We start from the raw sequence: 12,105 nt of genomic DNA on the forward strand, positions 1-12,105 counted from the left end.
CCATTCATTATATGCTCTCTTCAGTGATTCAATGACAACGTTCCTTAAGTATCTGACTATTTGGTAACTAGCAGTCACTTTATTTGTGCTATGATATTTGGTTTTGTCACAGACCTCATCTAAATCTTTAAAGTAAACATAATCTGCCAGGATTATGGAAGGGTATACTGGGTCACCTATATAGAATACTGTTTCTCAAATTTTAGTGTCTATATAGGGACCACCCAAAAACTTGTTAATATTGTAGACTCTTGCCACATGTATCCTTCCTTTCCTAAGACACAGTTAGGCTAAGGTGGGGGATGTGCTAAAAAAAATCATCCCAGATTAATGAGGTGGTTCACGAACCACACACAAAGAAATAATCATGTAGCAAGTGAAAAGTGTGAGGATATTTGAGAAAGATCAACAGAGTGAACAGAAGTCTGATAATTCAGGGGATTGAAATCATGGTGTGGCATACTAGAGTTTCATTTAAATGAAGCATGACTGTGACTTTTGGAATCCACAGTAGCCAAATGAAAACTAATTTATTTGAGTGCTCCCTTCAAAGACATTTATTTCCCTTCAAGCAAAACTTGTAGAAGTCTTGTGGGCTACGAAAGAATGAACTGGCTAGAAGTAGAAACAAAGAAGAGTCTTTAGTTGTCCATACTACATATGCAACACATTGATGTTTCATTTTGTTTGCTACAGCCGTCTTCACAATCATCTATCACAAAAGACTTTTATTGTGCAACCGCTATTGTATACATAAAAAATAAAACCTTCATCTGAATTCATACCTGCAGAATGCTTTTAGTTATGTTCATCTAATTACACTTGGCACTTTTGCAAAAAGTTTATCAGAATTTAGGAATATACTACGTTAAAAAAATAAATAAATAAAAAAAGGGGGGCGCCTGGGTGGCTCAGTCGGTTAAGCGTCCGACTTCGGCTCAAGTCATGATCTTGCGGTCCGTGAGTTCGAACCCCGCGTCTGGCTCTGTGCTGACCGCTCAGAGCCTGGAGCCTGTTTCAGATTCTGTGTCTCCCTCTCTCTCTGCCCCTCCCCCGTTCATGCTCTGTCTCTCTCTGTCCCCTCCCAAAAAATAAATAAACGTTGAAAAAAAAAAGAGAAACCACTCTAGGCTTAAAATATAAAAGAAAATGGTGACTTCAGTAAGATGGCAGACTAGGAAGCCACAGGCTCATCTTCTTCCACTAAATTAACAACAATGTGTGGACAAGAATACCTCAGTAAGAACTCCAGAGATGAGCTGAGAAGCCGCAGCACCCAGGGCATTGTAAAATTAAGAAGAGATTCCAACAAAAGGGGTATGATAGCTCCCAGCATTTGATACACTCATTAGTGCCCTTACTCCTACACAGCATATTGTGGAGATATCATGAGGAAATCCCATGTAGTTTCTTTCATGATGGGGGAAAAAAACAGAGTGGCTCGTGCATCCAACATTCCAGGTTGTTTGAGGACTACTTAAGGGACTGGTTTTTGTCTTGCTTAAGGCAGAGTGCTTAGGGGACTGGGTCAACTTTAGAAGCCACTGAAAACTGATGTGAGCAGCAAGCAGAGCTGCAGTACTGCAGGTAGACATGGGAAAAAAAGAAAATGAAGAAAATTATTACGTTTACAAAAGCATCAAAAGGAAGAAAATATTGAGGAATAAACTTAATTCAGAAAATGAAAAGCTCGAACACTGAAAACTACAAAACATTGCTGAAAGAAATTAAATAATACATCAATAAATGGAATGATATCCCATGTTCATGGATTGGACGATTTAATATTATTAAAATGTGCATACTTCACATTTAACTCAGATTAAATTCAATTCCTATCAAAATTCCAGTAACACTTTTTTTCTCAGAATAGAAAGAAATCATCCTAAAATTCACATGGAATCCCTAAGAACTTCAAATAAATCAATCTTGAAAAAGAAGAACAAAGTTGGAGAACTTATACCTTCTGATTTCAGAACATATCACAAAGCTACAGTAATAAAAACAGTGTGAAACTGGTATAAAGACAGGCAAATAAACAAATAAAAACGAATAGGAACCAGAAATAACTCCATGTTTTTGGCCATATTATCTTCAACAAGGGCACCAACACTACTTAATGGGGAAAGGAGAGTCTCTTCAGTAAATGATGTTGGGAAGTATCTGCCAACATGCAAAAGAACAAAGTTGGAATTTTATCTTACATTTTATATAAAAATTAACTCAAAATGCATTAACAACATAAATGTAATACCTAAAATTATGAAACTTCTAGAAGAAAACATACAGGAAAATCTTAATAACATTGAACTTGACAATTTTTTTTTTAAAGCATTTTTTTTAAATTTTTTTTATTTTTTCCAACGTTTATTCATTTTTGGGACAGAGAGAGACAGAGCATGAACAGGGGAGGGCCAGAGAGAGAGGAAGACACAGAATCGGAAACAGGCTCCAGGCTCCGAGCCATCAGCCCAGAGCCCGACGCGGGGCTCGAACTCACGGACCGCGAGATCGTGACCTGGCTGAAGTCGGACGCTTAACCGACTGTGCCACCCAGGCGCCCCAGAACTTGACAATTTTTTATTGTATATGATACTCAAAAAAAAAAAAAAAGGCAACCAAAGCACAGATAGACAAATGGGTACTACATTAAACTTTAAGTCTTTCGTGCATCAAAGGACACAATCAACAGAGTGAAAAATCAACTTACAGAATAGGAGAAAATGTTTGCAAATCATATTTTTAATAAGGGATTAATATACAGAATATATAAAGAATTTCTATGACTCATCTATAATAACAAAAAGATCAAAGAGTCTGATTAAAAAAATGAGCAAAAAACTTGAATAGACATTTCTCCAAGATGACGTAAAAATGGCCAATGAGCATATAAAAAAGATGATCAACATCACTAATCATCTTAACAAATGAAAACCATACTACTTGGTGTGAAATATCACCTCATACCCAGTTAGTATGGTTATTACAAAAATATATATTACAAGTGTTGGCAAGAATGTGGAGAAATTAGAATGCTTGTATATTGTTGCTGGAATAGTAAAATAGTGCAACTGCTAAGTAAAATAAAAGAGTTCCTTAAAAGTTTGTTTGTTTGTTTATTTACTTATTTATAATATATTGTTAAGTTAGCTAACATACAGTGTATACCGTGTGCTCTTGGTTTTGGGGGTACATTCCCATGATTCATCGCTTACATACAGCAGCCAGTGCTCATCCCAAGTGCCCTCCTTGATGCCCATCACCCATTTTCCCCTCTCCCCTAACCCCAAATCAACCCTCAGTTTGTTTTCTGTGTTTAAGAGTCTCTTATGGGTTTGCCTCACTCTCTGAAACTTTTTTTCCCCTTTGCATCCCCCATGGTTTTCTGTTAAGTTTCTCAAGTTCCACATATGAACAAAAACATGTGATATTTGTCTTTCTCTGACTGACTTATTTCACTTAGCACAATACCTTCCCGTTCCATCTGTGGTGTTGTAAATGGCAAGATTCCATTCTTTCTCATTGCCAAGTAGCATTCCATTGTATATATAAACCACATCTTCTTTATCCATTCATCAGTTGATGGACATTTGGGCTCTTTCCATAATCTGGCTACTGTCAAAAGTGCTGCTATGAACATTGGGGTTCATGTGCCCCTATGCGTCAGCACTCCTATATCCTCTGATAAATTCCTAGCAGTGCTATTTCTGGGTTGTAGAGTAATTTTATTTTTAATTTTTTAAGGAACCTCCATACTGTTTCCCAGAGAGGCTGCACCAGTTTGCATTCCCACAAAGGTCTATTCATGTCTTCTGCCTATTTATTCACTGGGTTATTTATCAGGTGTTGAGTTTGGTAAGTTCTGTATATACTTTGGATGCTAACCCTTTATCTGATATTTCATTTGCAAGTATCTTTTCCCATTCTTTCAGTTGCCTTTTAGTTTTGTTGATTGTTTCTTTTGCAATGCAGAAGCTTTTTATCCTGATGAGCTCCAAATAGTTCATTTTGCTTTTATTTTCCTTGCCTTTGGAGACGTGTCAAGAAAGAAGTTGTTGAGGCTGAGGTCAAACAGGTTGTTGCCTGTTTTCTCCACTAGGGTTTTGATGGTTTCCTGTATCACAGTTAGGTCTTTCATCCATTTTGAGTTATTTTTGTGTGTGGTGTAAAAAAGTGGTCCAATTTCATTCTTCTGCATGTTGCTGTCCCAACCTCCCAACACCATTTGCCAAAGAGACTGTCTTTTTTCCATTGGATACTCTCTCCTGCTTTGTCAAAGATTAGTTGGCCATACCTCTGTGGGTCCATTTCTGGGTTCTCTATTCTATTCCATCGGTCTGTGTGTCTGTTCGTGTGCCAATAGCATACTGTCTTGGTGATTACAGCTTTGTAGTAGAGGCTAAAGTCCAGGATTGTGATGCCTCCCACTTTGGTTTTCTTTTTCAACATAACTTTGGCTATTCGGGGTCTTTTGTGGTTCCATACAAATTTTACGACTGTTTGTTCTAGCTCTGAGAAGAACGCTGGTGCAATTTGGATTGGGATTGCATTGAATGTGTAGATTGCTTTGATAGTATTGACATTTTAACGCTATTTGTGATTCCAATCCATGAACACGGAATGTTTTTCCATTTCTTTTTGTCTTCTTCAATTTCTTTCATTAAGTTTTCTATAGTTTTCAGCATATAGATCTTTTACATCGTTGCTTAGGTTTATTCCTAGGTATCTCATGGTTCTTGGTGCAATTGTAAATGGGATCGATTTCTTGATTGCTCTTTGTGCTGCTTCATTAATTGTGTATAGAAATGCAACTGACTTCTGTACATTGCTTTTGTATCCTTCAACTTTGCTGAATTCATGTATCGGTCCTAGCAGCTTTTTGGTGGAGTCTTTTGGGTTTTCCATGTAGAGTATCATGTCATCTGTGGAAAGTGAAAGTTTGACTTCTTCTTTGCCAAATTGGATGCGTTTTATTTCATTTTGTTGTCTGATTGCTGAGGCTAGGACTTTCCAACACTATGTTAAACAAGGGTGGTGACAGTGCACATCCCTGTCGTGTTCCTAATCTCAGGGAAAAGGTCTCAGTTTTTCCCGATTGAAGATGATATGAGCTGTGGGCTTTTCCTATATGGCTATTACGATATTAAGGTATGTTCCTTCTAGCGCGACTTTTGTTTTAGTAAGAAAGGATTCTATGTTTTGTCACATTTTTTTTTTTGCATCTATTGACAGGATCATATGGTTCTTATCTTCTCTTCTATTAAAGTGTTGTATCGCATTGATTGATTTGCAAATATGGAACCAGTCCTGCCGCCCAAGAATGAATCCCGCTTGATCATGTGAAAAATTCTTTTATTATGCTGTTGAATTCGATTTCCTAGTATCTTGTTGAGAATTTCTGCATCCATGTTCATCAGTGATATTGGGCTGTATTTCTCCTTTTTGATGGGGTCTCTATCTGGTTTGGGAATCAAGGTAATGCTGGTTTCATAGAATGAGCCCAGAAGCTTTCCTTCCATTTCTATTTTTGGAAGAGCTCGAGAAGGATAGGTATGAACTCTGCTTTAAATGTCTGGTAGGATTCCCCTGGGAAGCCATCTGGCCCAGGACTCTTATTTGTTGGGAGATTTTTGCTCATTCAATTTCTTCACTTGGTCTGTTATGGGTTATGGGTCTGTTCAAATTTTCTATTTCTTGCCATTTGAGTTTTGGGAGTGTGTAGGTGTGTAGGAATTTGTCCATTTCTTCCAGGTTGTCCAGTTTGTTGGCAAATAATTTTTCATAGGATTCTCTAATCATTGTTTGTATTTCTGTGGTGTTGGTTGTGATCTCTCTTCTATCATTCATGATTTTATCTATTTGGGTTCTCTCTCTTTTCCCAGACTTCAGAGAAGTCTGGCTGGGGTGTATCAATTTTGTTTATTTTTTCAAAAAGAAAAACCAGCTGTTACATTCATTGGTTTTTCTAATGGTCTTTTTTATTAATCTATATTGTTTATTTCTGCTCTAATCTTTATTATTTCTCTTCTGCAGGCTTTGGGGTTTCTTTGCTGTTCTGCTGCTAGTTCCTTTAGGTGTGTGGTTAGGTTTTGTATTTGGGATTTTTCTTGTTTCTTGAGCTAGGCCTGGATTGCAATGTATTTTCCTCTGAGGACTGTCTTTGCTGCACCCCAAAGGGTTTGGACTGTCGTGTTTTCATTTCATTTGCTTCCATATATGTTAAAATTTCTTCTTTAATTGCCTTTTGGCCCATTCATTCTTTAGTAAGATGTTCTTTAACCTTCATGCATTTGGAGGCTTTCCAAATTTTTCCTTGTGATTGGTTTCAAGTTTCATAGCATTATGATCTGGTATGCATGGTATGATCTCAATTCTTTTGTATTTATTGAGAGCTGTTTTGTGATCCAGTTTGTGATCTGTTTTGGAGAATGTTCCATGTGCACTCTAGAGGAATGTGGATTCTGTTTCTTTTCTTTTTTTTTTTATTTTAACGTTTATTTATTTTTGAGACAGAGAGAGACATGGCATGAACAGTGGAGGGTCAGAGAGAGAGGGAGACACAGAATCTGAAACAGGCTCCAGGCTCTGAGCTGTCAGCACAGAGCCCGATGCGGGGCTTGAACTCACGGACCACGAGATCATGACCTGAGCCGGAGTCGGACACTTAACCGACTGAGCCACCCAGGGGCTCCATGATTCTGTGTCTTTTAGATGAAAAGTTCTGAATGTATGTGTCAAGTTTTCGGTCTAATGTCTCATTCAAGGCCATTATTTCTTTATTGATTTTCTGCCTGGATGATCTGTCAGTTTCTGTGAGTGGAGTATTAAAGTTCTTAAAATTATTAAAGTTATTAAAGTCTTTCACGTTGGGGACATAAACATTTATAATTGTTAGCTCTTCTTGATGGATAGACCCTGTAATTATGATATAATGCCCTTCTTCATCTCTTGTTGCAGTCTTTAGTTTAAAATCCAGCTTATCTGATATAAGTATGGCTACTCCAGCTTTCTTTGACTTCCAGTAGCATGATAGATTGTTCTCTATGCCCTTACTTCCAATCTGAAGGTGTCCTCGGGTCTAAAATGAGTCTCTAGTAGACAACATATAGATGGATCTTATTTTTTATTTTTTTTATCCATTCTGATACCCTATGTCTTTTAATTGAAGTGTTTAGTACATTTACATTCTGAGTGATTATTGAAATATGGATTTAGTGTCATTGTGTTACCTGCAGGTTTCATGCTTGTGGTGATGTCTCTGGTCCTTGGTAGTCTTTGCAGCATTCCACACACCGAGTCCCCCTTAGGATCTCTTGCAAGCTGGTTTAGTGGTCATGAACTCCTTTAGTTTTTGCCTGTCTGGGAAAGCCTTTATCTCTCCTTCTATTCTGAATGACACCCTTGATGGATAAAGGATTCTTGGCTGCATACTTTTTTCCTATTCAGCACACTGACTGTTTCCTACCCCTTCCTTCTAGCCTGCCAAATTTCAGTGGACAGGTCTGCTAGTAGCCTTATGTGTCTACCCTTGTAGGTTGAGGCCTGTTTGTCCCTAGCTGTTTTTAGAATTCTCTCTTTATCTTGGTATTTTGCCAGTTTCACTATGTTATGCCATGGAGAAGGCCTATTCTTGTTCATCTGAAGGGAGTTCTTTGTGCCTCCTGACTTGGATGTCTGCTTCCTTCCCCAGATTAGGGAAGTTGTTAGCTATAATTTGATAAGAATTTCAAGTAACCTTTCTGCCCCTTTCTCTCTCTGCTTCTTCTTCTGAAACTCCTATGACACAGAAACTCCTATGATACTCTCTAATTCTCCCCTCGTGGTCTAGTATTTTGTTATCTCTTTTTTTCTCAGCTTTATCATTTTCCATAATTTTATCCTCTCTCTCACTTATTCTCCCCTCTGTCTTCTCCATCCTTGCTGTCACTGCAAGTAGTTTATTTTGCATCTCCTTTGCAGCATTTCTTAATTTGTCGTAACTGTCTCTTAGTGCCTTGATCTCTGTAGCAATACATTCTCTGATGTCTTCTGTGCTTTTTTCAAGCCCAGCTATTAATCTTGTAACTATTATTATACATTCTCGATCAAATATATTGTTCATATCTGTTCTGAGTAATTCTCTTGCTGTCATTTCTTCCTGTAATTTCTTTTGAGGAAAGTTCTTCTGTTCTGTCATTTTGGCTAGTTTTCTGTCCCTTATGTGTCTTAATAGCTTATTATGTGTCCTGCTGCTGTGAGCACTATTATATTAAAAGGGGTCATACACTTCCCAGGGCCTGGCTCTTCAGGAGGTGTTTTTGGAGTATGTTGCATGCTCTCTCTTTTTGTGACCCTGGTTGATTTATCTCCCTATTCATAGTGGTGATTTGGATCTTCCATCAAGTGTGCTTTGATTTGTTCATTGAAGTACCCTGGAAAAAAATTAAAAAGGGGGGGGAGGTGGCAGAAAAAGCCTTATCCCCTACCAAGAGAGAAATGACAGGGGTGGGGAAAGAGAGAAGAGGAAAAAACATATTGACCAGGCAGAGAATTAGAGGAACTATATGGCTTAATCCAGAGAGAGAGGAAAATAAAGAAGGAGATACAGAAGTGGTGCAAAACAATAGATCAAAAGTGTCTGCTTAAACAAACCACAATTAGAATAGAGAAGGGAAGAAACAAGAGGAAGAAAAGGAAATATATACATATATATATAAAGAATTGACCGAGAATCAAATCAGAAAATGCAAAACCATTGGACCAATATCTGATGGTGACTTGGAACAAGTGGCTGCACTGGTCTGGAGGAGGGGCCGTCTGGCTGGGTCAGGGTCAGTCTTGCTCCATTAGATACGCAGGTTACCAGGAGGGGCGTGGTTTGTGTAGGTTGGCCCCGCCTCCACTGTGGACCCTCTGTCCCATTCCCTGAAGCCCCACTTTGTTGGTGATGGGCAGAAAAATTGTGACACCCCCGTCTCTCCTCCCCTGACCGGGTGTCCCAGACCACTCTGTTCAGGCCGTCCTCACAGTGCCGCGTGAGCATGAATCAGGCGGTTTGTCCTGCTCCACAGTCTCCCATGCCTCCCAGGTGCTTGGTTGGGTTGCAAACCCCAGTGTCTTAAAGGATCCTGATCTGTGTGCCCCTGTTCCAGGGTAGTGTCACTCCACCCAGCAAGCTGACAAAGGGCCTCTGGCTGGTGGGCTGGTGAGTGGCTACATGTTTTTTCCCCGTAGCACTTAAGGGAGAGGACTGCTCTGTCCAACTGTACCTCTGAGCTCACTACAGATCCCAGAGCTGGTCCTTCTTCTCCCATAGGCACCCGTACAGGATGGCAGGCCCCAGTTCGGAGAAAGTCCTGCAACCCTGGATCATGTTAGAAATTGGTTCTCTCTCTCTCTCTCTCTCTCTCTCTTTTTTTCCATTCCCTGTTCCATGATTTTTCTCTTGTCCAAATACAATCCTACACTTCCACAGCCTTTCTTTCTCTTCCTTGTGTCTCTCCACAGAAGGGGATCCCTCCTCTCTGTGCCTACACCACCCATTTTATTTTTCCCAACTTGCAATCATGCACCTATGGACCGCCAAGGTGTTCCCGTGGGCCCCTGGAGATGTTTCTGTCACTCTGTAGCCTGGATGCCCAGAATTCCAAGTCTTCTGGCCTCTATACTGCTGTGTTTGAGGGATGAGGAAACTCCGGGTCCCCCTATTTTTCCACCATGTTGACTCCTCACCTCACGATCTATTTCCCCTTTGGCCGTCTTTTTCTTCCCTGCATCTTGTCAGACACATCAGGTCCTGTGCTTGTCCGAAGGGTGTTTTTGCTTGCATCACACCTTCCTTAAAATTTTTAAGTGAAACTACCATATGACATCTTAACCCCACTTCTGGGTATACATTCAAAAAAATTGAAAGCAGAGGCCCAAAGAGATATTTGCATAATCATGTTCAGAACAACCCTACTCACAATAACCAAGAGTTGGAAGCAACCCATAGAGTCATTGAGAGATGAATGGATAAAGAAATATGATACATTGACACCTTGAATGGTTAGAATAAAAAAGATAAGAAATAGCAAGTGTTGGTGAGGATGTAGAGGAAAAAAAAAAACCAAAACCTCATGTGAGATGGGTGGGAAGGTAAATTGGTGCAGCCACTGTGGGAAACTGGGTTTTTTATGGAGGTTCCTCAAAAAATTAAAAACAGAAATACCATACGATCCAGTAATCCTACTACTGGGTATTTACCCAAAGAAAACAAAAGCACTAATTTGAAAAGATACATGCGTTCCTACATTTATAGCAGCATCATTTACAAGAGCCAAGATACGGAAGCGACCCAAGTAGTAGCCATGGATAGATGAATGGATAAAGATATTAATCAGCCATAAGAAAGAATGAGGGCTTGCCATTTTCAACAACATGGATGGTCCTGGAGGGTATTATGCTAAGTGAAATGAGTCAGTCAGAGAAAGACAAATACCATCTGATTTCACCCATATGTGGGCCCTAAAAACCAAAACAAAGAAATAAATGAATAAAAAAACACTGTTCAAGAACTGGGTCCTCATGCGGCCAGGAGCGAGGATTTCGCCACGGATGAGGACAGGGAGGAAAGCGTCCACAAACTGAAAGAAAAGGTGAAGAAATGGAAGGGACATGGCTTTGGCTTCAAAGAAGGGTCTCGAGCACGGACGTGGGAGGATTATGACAGTGTGGAACAGGATGGCCATGAACCTGGACCACAGCACTCTATTGAAGGCTGAATTCTATTTGTCACTGGAGTCCAGGAGGAAGTCACCGGAGAAGACACCCATGACAAATTTGGAGAGTGTGCGGAAATAAAAAAACATCCACCTCAACGTGGACAGGCATACAGGATACCTGAAGGGGTATATTCTAATTGAGTAAGAAACATTCAAGGAGACCCAGGTTGCTATGGAGGAACTCAGTGGGCAGCATTTTATGGGACAGCATTTATGCGCCACCAGTGTGGACTGGTGTTTTGTTCAAGGTCCACCCAGGGGCAAGAGGAGAGGTGGCCAAAGACGCAGCAGGAGTCCAGACTAGAGGCAGCACTGACTGCAACTCTGTTGTCCAGATATTCTCTCCAGAGATTCTATTTGACCATGGAGGCTTGGAGAAATAAGGGTGGGGTAGAACTCACTGTGTTTATATTTCATCTCTCACTCTACGTGCTTGGAGTTTTTTGTTTGTTTTTGTTTTGTTTTGCTTTTGTTTTAGTTATAAATAAATGTTCCATTTTTGTTTCGTAAAAACAAAAGAAACAACAACCACAAAAAAACCCACTCTTAAACACAGAGAACAAATTGATGGTTGCCAGAGGGAAGATGGGTGGGGGAATGGGTAAAAGAGATAAAGGGATTAAGAGGCATAAACTTCTAGTTATAAAATAAAGAGTCATGAAGACAAAAAGTACACCATAGGGGATATAGTCAAGAATATTGTAATAATGTTATATGGTGACCACACTTAACCGTGGTTAAGCACCAAGTAATGTAGGAAATCGTTGAATCAATATGTGGTAGTCCTGAAATGAACATAACATTGTATGTTAATTACACTTCAATTAAAAGAAAGAAAAAAAGAAAGGACCTCAACATATGGTACATACATGCAATAGAATATTATTCAACCTTGCAAAGGAAGGGCGTTCTGGCACATAGTACAACACCGTATGGTAAATCTTAAGGATGTTATGTTAAGCGAAATAAGCCAGTCTCAAAAAAGACAAATAGTGTATTGGCTCACTTATATGAATTATCTAAAGTAGTACAGTTCACGGAAACAGCAAGTAGACCACTTGCTTACCAGTGGCTGGAGGTGGTGGTGGGGGTGGGGTGGGCAGTACTTTGTTTACTGGGTATGGAGTTGCAGATTTGCAAGATGAAACGATTCACAATGCAAATATAGTTAACAGACACTACCGAACCATACGCTTAAAAATGGTTAAGAAGGTAAATTTTTGGTGTTATTACCACAATAGAAAAAAAAAAAAAATTGCTGACCTGGTGTTCAGTAATGAGAAACAGGGGAACAGAGGTGACCTTATCCGAAAATCCTCAAGATGCAAGGACAGTGTTTTCAGTCCTGCCCAGAGAATTGGAG

The 12,105-nt window shown here is 39.5% G+C and overlaps 1 pseudogene; it reads left to right on the plus strand.

The window, feature by feature from the left end:
- Window positions 1-1,217: 1,217 nt before the first annotated feature.
- On the plus strand, window positions 1,218-11,058 carry LOC124501852 (RNA-binding protein 8A-like; annotated as a pseudogene).
- The last annotated feature ends 1,047 nt before the right edge of the window (window positions 11,059-12,105 follow it).

The sequence above is a fragment of the Lynx rufus genome, unplaced genomic scaffold (assembly GCF_022079265.1).
Source record: "Lynx rufus isolate CCGP_SWC_20201006 ecotype Redwood Valley unplaced genomic scaffold, mLynRuf1.p SCAF_7, whole genome shotgun sequence".
In the NCBI taxonomy this organism is placed as follows: Eukaryota; Metazoa; Chordata; class Mammalia; order Carnivora; family Felidae; genus Lynx; species Lynx rufus.